We start from the raw sequence: 7,340 nt of genomic DNA on the forward strand, positions 1-7,340 counted from the left end.
TAATTTTAAATTTAGAAAAAAATAAAATTTTTAATTTTAATTCAAATAAAAAATATCATTTCAATTTACCTTCTCCATTTCAAATTAATTTTTTTTAAAAATATTCCAAACAAAAGGAAAAAATACCTAAAAAAATGCCATAAAAATAAAAAAAATGGTAAAAATAGAAAAAAATTAAAATTAAAATTTTAAATTATAAAAAAAATTAAAATTTTAATTTTAATTCAAAAAAAATTAAAAAAATAAAAAATGCCATAAAAAGTGAAAAAAGAGAAAAAATGGGAAAAAAAAATAAAATTGTAAATTAAAATTTTAAAAGAAATAAAATTTTTAACTTTAATTCAAATAAAAAATGTCATTTCAAATTACTATCCCCATTTCATATTATTTTTTTAAAAAAATATTTGAAAAAAAAATTGGTGTAAAAAAAATAAAAAACACCCTAAAAAAGAAAAAAGGGAAAAGAATTGAATTGAAAAAAAATAAAAATTATAATTCTAAATTTTAAGAAAATAAAAATTTTAATTTTATTTTAAATAAAAATCATCATTTCAAATTATAATCTCCTTTTAAAATTAGTTTTGTTAAAAAAATATCCCAAAAAAAATCTTAAAAAATTAAAAAAAAATTAAAAAAAAAATGAGAAAGAATGAGAAAAAAATAGAAATTATAATTTTAAATTAAAAAAAATTAATTTTAATTCAAATAAATATTATCATTTCAAATTACAATCCCCTTTTAAAATTATTATTTTTAAAAAAATATCCCAAAAAAATATATCTTAAAAAATTAAAAAAAATAAAAAATACCATAAAAAAGGAAAGAAATGAAAAAAAATGAGAAAAAAATAAAAATTATAATTTAAAATTTAAAATTATATCGAAACGTTACCGTCTTATATCGGCCCATACCGCATCGTACGTAGCTGTTCGTGCCCGTACCAGATCGAGATATACCAGTGGGTCCGATTCATCTCATATATCGAAAAATCGACTTGAACTTTGATAGTTCCCCACTGACTTGTCTGATTTAGCTTATTTTTAGATATTTTAAAAAATATAATTAAATTATCTGATATATTATTATTATTTGCGTTATAATTTTTATAGCCCTTTTAGCATAACTTTTTCTCTCCTAATGTTCTGAGACACATGAGAGTATGTGTATCTATATCTACAAAGCATAATATCCGATCACTTGAAATTAAATAATATAAAATAAAATCAATAATTAATAATATAAAATTGAATAAAAATATCAAGTGTACAAAAATAGTATAATAAAAGTTTCAAAAATACTAAGTACAAATCTAAAAAATACTAAGTCCTACAAAGACGTCGTGGTGCCTGTGGTCGCTTGGACCTTCTCAGGAAGGTCCTCAACAGTTGCTCTTGCTGTGATGGCTCCAGCCCTATATCAATGGAGATCTGCTGGTCATGCTGCTCAAGAATAACTAATACTGTCGGATCATCTACGGACTGAGCGACCCCCTTAACTCTCTCATCTGGATACACAGATGGGCTTGAAAAGAAAGTGTCATACTCATGTGGCCAACTGGCATCCGATGATGTCATCTGGGGGATGTAGGAAGAAGAAGGCGCTGCCATCTGTGGATCAAAAGGCGATGGTATTTGTGCAGCATCTAGTGATGATATCTGTAGAATATGCGGTGATGGCATATGTGAAACATATGGTGATGGTGTATATCTCATATCTGGCGCATCGGCTGCTCCATATCAAGGTGCACAGCTATATGGGTCAACATCAATCACCACCAATGTTCCAAAAATTGTTCTCTCTATTTCACACAGTATCCAAATCCGTTCGTCCTCATCAGTCGTAGATAAAGCACGACGAGCGTCCAACACAAGACCCGACATAGAATCAGTCTAAATAATAAAAATAAAATAGTCAATATATTATAAAATATAAAATAAAAATATAACACAAACAACATAAACTAATTTTCGTAGTCTTACCAAAAGACGCACAACAGAACTCTCGCCCTCATATCCGAAAACTGCATACCGAGGCTGTCCAATGACTCGCACTGTAATGCTAAAAAATCAAGCCATATAGTCCTCGATATATGAACGGCCTCTCAAAATAGGATCACCATGAACAATGTGATCTCGACGTGCATCCCAAATATCGATGTACTCTGCATGTCTGATACGCCAGTCAATACGAGCTCTCCCTCATCGATCAATACGATGAAGTCCCTGACTGGTATCAAACTGCTCTGAGATGCTTTGAATCTGACCAAACTGCTGCAGGACACGATCGAAAAGATGTCACTCTACCACATCAAAATAAATAAGTAACACCCTAGCAGTCTATATGTCATGTCCAACTGTACATATCTGCGGCAATATAGCCAATATCTCATCTGTATATGACTCCCACAAAAACTGATAAAGTTAAAATAAAAAAAAATTAGTGAGCTAAAATTTTAATAAATTATGAATACTGTAAAATAATATTTATAAAAAAAATCAAATTTACCTATTTATATGTATCAACTAATGTATCTAACTGGCACCTATAAACACGTGCCACTCTCATCGATACGTAATGAACGTTGAATGCAACGTTCCATCTGTTTCACAATCTACTCATGGTAAATAAATTTTATCGGATTTAAAATAGTAAGTTTCAAAAAAAAATAGTAATAGTTTTATACCTATATCCCAATAGTCTGTCTAGTCTGAATGGAACATCAGGATCATGCTGCTCTAATGGCATCTCGAGCAACTATCGTCGTAATGGACTGATAGTCGGCATACGCTCCCATACCCAAATCTACAAATTTCAAAAAAAATTATATATGATATACCCAATGTGAACTATAATTGAATATTAAAAATAAAAATTTTTAATTCACATACCTGTAATAATACAAGATAACCATCAATCTCGCTCTGATCAGCATAAGAATCCTGACACATAGCTCTGTACAGGCAAGCTAGTACTGCACTGCCCCAACTGAGTCTACGAGCGAAGTCTAAATCCTCTAATAATGGCAAAAACATCAACTTCATCTTATTCGATGAAATATCGGGTAACAGGACACCATCTAACAATCGCAGCACCTGACCCCTAACATACTGCTGCACCATCTCCTTTGGTGCATCATCCTCAATATGAAAATATCGATAACGATCATCAAAATACTCAATCCTGAGTCGTGAATGATCGAAAAACTGAGCGTCAGACTCAAACCCTAGCAATCACAAGCACAAAGCCTGCCACTTTGGAATGGTAGGCATGGGATCAACTCTAATAACTGGATCGCCATCAACTGGTAGTCTTAAGGATGTTGACATCCTGTAAAGTGATGGTCGCCTCACCAAATGGAAGATGAAACGTGCGTGTCTCTGAATGCCATCTCTCAAACAAAGCAGTAATAAGACCAACGTCCGTCTGTATACGATCAATCCGATATACTTCATAGAATCCAAAATATCGTAAATAATCCAGCACTCTATGTGGGATGTCCTCTGTCCTCTAGAAGTCAGCATCGGATCATCGTAGACGAAAGTGTCTGGGCTCCTGCAATAAGATATAATAATTAGATAACGTATATGACTTTTCAAAAAAAAAATTAAATAGTAAGAGTAGGATTGAAATGCTTACGCCGCTATCTAAAATAGTCTGTGATCAATGGTGCTCCTGCAATGTAAGAATACTGCTATCTCGAGGATCGGGATGTCGTGGATCGTAAGTCATAATATGCTAATGAATCTAAAATAATGATATTATCACAAGTGTATTAAAAAATAAGAAATATGATAGCCATTCATTTTATGAGAAATATATTTTAAACATAATATTATCACATAATATAACTTAAACACACAATTCAGTTCATTTCTGGATATTAAACACGTATATTCAAATACAACCTCACAAAAATACATAAAACAATGACGAAAATACATCTTCGAAGCCTTTAATTTCTTCTATTGCTTGAAGTTGAAGTGTGTTGAAGTATCCTAGGACCGCAGCGGTGGTCATGATTTTATTTCTTACAAATGCCATAATGGTTCTTACTTCTTATTTGCCTATCATCCATTTCATTTCATAGTCTTGTTGACTTTGGTCTATCTTTCTGCTTGGATCTCAAACAATGATGATCATGAATACATTTGAACATACGTGTATGTATCTAATAATCTTCATGTGGTAATGGATTAAAGTCGCCGCTCCAAGCATCATATATGCTGTAATTGTATATGCTCATCCACAAATCCACTAAAATATACAGCAATTTTTTGACACACAGTTAAAATGTGTGAACATGGATATTTATACATGCTCCACTTTTCACAAGAATATTTTCTTTCAGTTAAAGTAACAGTATGAAAATTTTCTCCACCTCGTAACCCTGCGCTTGCTCTCCTCGTAAGTACTTCATATATGCCTCTTTGAAGGTTGAATGCTGTTACTCGGTACTGGTTAGCTTTAACTTGATCTTCAGCAATCTTAATTGCAACATGAGGAGTAAAAAGATTATTTGGATTCTCCTCTACATATCTCAAGGCTTGGGCATGCCTCGTATTGAAGTATTTCACAAGACGATAAAATGTCATTTGAACACAAGCTGTAATTGACATATTTCTAGCTCTTCGTAAAACACTGTTAAAAATCTCCAACAAATTTGTAGTTAAGACACCATAGCACAGGTCATCATCATGTGCCAATGTCCACTTCTCCTTTTCTAACTCAGACAACCAGCTCTAAGCCTCTTCATTCACTATTCTAATCTTATCCATGATAAAGTTGAACTTGCGAACTTGATGAGTGCTTCCTGCTTGCCATACTACTTTTTTCAGCTGCATATTTTTAAAATGAGTGTTAAAATTACTGCAGATATGTCTTAAGCAGTACCGGTGATAGGCACATGCTGGACTCCATCCAATAGACTCATCTGCGATGGCATTTAATATACCTGGATGCTTGTCAGAAATTAAACATATTCTATTTTTATCTTTGACGATATGTGTTCTGAGCTGAAAAAAACAAACTCTAACTTGCAGTCGTCTCCTCATCCACAATTGCATATGCTAATGAAAATATCTCATTCTCTGCATCAATTTCTGTTGCAATTAACATCTTACCTTTAAACTTTCCATACAAATGTGTGCCATCAATGCTGATTATAGGACAGCAGTGCGTAAAACTCTGGATGGATTGAAAGTCCAAAAAATATAATTTAAAATTTAGACATTGAAATTCGCAATTTGAAAAAAATTCTATGAAACAACTATACCAAAATTTGCATATTGAAGTGCAGCCATATAATAGGATAATTTAGCATAAGACGGCTCCCATTCTCCATAAATATCAACCAATGCCTTTTGCTTTCCATACCATACTTTCTTGTATGACATTGTATATTGAAATTGATCATTAACGGTTGCCACAATAGCTTCAACTTTAACATCGGAATCTTTCTCAACAATATGTCAGATTAGTGTGCCAATCATCCTTCCACTGACATGTTTGTGGTCTCGACTCAACTCCGTAAACAAATAAGTGTGAGGATCCTCATATTTTATGATTTGAAAGTATCCATATTTTTTCAACAATGCAGCACGAAGCCTCCATTTATAATTTTGAATATTATCTGATGATGCGCATCGTACGGATCATAATTTTGAATGCGACTGAACTACATTGTATATCCGATGCTTCATAATGTGATAAAGATCAACAGCTCTCCTTACATAATCTTTACTCTCAAACATTAGATCTTTAGAAAATTCAGTCATCGAAGAGTCCCAAAACTGATAGTCAGAGTTCAATCTTCGACCAGCACTAACACAACCACCATCATCTAAATTTATATCATTAAAAAATTATGGGGGTTCATGCAAACGAGGTTGAGGTTCTCCCATATTAATATTAAGCTGAACATCTTCATCATCATTCTCATCTTCACCATCATCATCATTACTGCTACTGTCCTCAACCATCCAATAGTTTTCATCTCCACTTTTATCTGACTCAAAGTCTAGATTATCAAAATATATTCCATCGACTATCCAATCATCGTTCTCTATATGAGTGTCATCTCCTGCACTTACCACTACTTCTAGTAAAGAAGAAGTCACTATAGCAGAAGATACAGGAGAAGTCACCATAGGACTTTGAATAATTAGACAACTAGGACCGACAGTAGTAGAATATTGTTCTGCAAATATGGCTTCAACACTATCGGTTTGCACCATAGGAGTTACGAAAAGTGAGGAAGGCCCAACAATATTGTCCGCTTGAGTTAAAAACCGACTATAGTATCCAAAGCTCGGTACATCTTCCTTTTCAATATATAATTCTAAAAATCAATATTCTGAATATTTCAAAGGAAAGGTCAATATTTCTTCGACATCTTCATCGTCATCAATTGGAATTAAGACATACTTGCTCTGCATTAACTATCCCGACCGATTAGAAGATTTTTATTTTAATTTTATTTCATATTTTTCTTTGTCTACAGGAATACTACTGTATAAATGGTCATAATTCTTGACGTGATAATGATGAAGATACTCTAATCATCCAGTTTGCAGGGTGACTGTACTGCACACCAATTTCGTCATTCTGTATCATACCATCATAATACAATAGTACACGAACTCGAGTACTGGCCATTTTCTTAGAGAAATCTATGACAAAATCAAAATCAAAAAATTTAGTATTACTAATTATTTTATCATTTCAAAAGATTTATATGATAAATACATCATATCATCAACAAATAGGTACAGATAGATCCTATCCCATTCGAGAATTGCATTAATTCTAGAGGTTAATTACATTAATCAAACGATACGCATCAGGGATTGAAAAAAATTTTGATAGTATTTTCTCTTTGTTCTCTCCACACGACTGAAAATGTGTGAGGAGAACTAAAGAAAAATATTGTCCGAAATTTCTCTCGAACTCTCTGCATATCATTCGAATAATGTAATTTCTATAAAATTAAATACAATTTTCAAACTATCCAAACTGGACAATCAATTGACCAATATATATATTTTACGATATCCGTATAAAAATTATAATCAAATATATATTTTATATGGATATCATAGAATATCCTACATTGGTCAACTGACAGATCTACATTTTCATGAAATGTAATATATTTTAAAATTTTTAAATTAGGATCGAATCGAATTTTAAAATAAATCCGAATCTAATGAGATAAAAATAAAAAATAAAAAGATCGAAATAGAAGGGCGCCGCAGGACCGCACGAGCTCGTCGCTGGAGGGCCGCCATGGGGCCGCCATTGGGGGGCCGCAGTGGGGCTGCCGTCGGGGGCCCACCGCAGGG

This window comes from Elaeis guineensis, chromosome 2 (genome assembly GCF_000442705.2).
Source record: "Elaeis guineensis isolate ETL-2024a chromosome 2, EG11, whole genome shotgun sequence".
Classification (NCBI taxonomy): Eukaryota; Viridiplantae; Streptophyta; class Magnoliopsida; order Arecales; family Arecaceae; genus Elaeis; species Elaeis guineensis.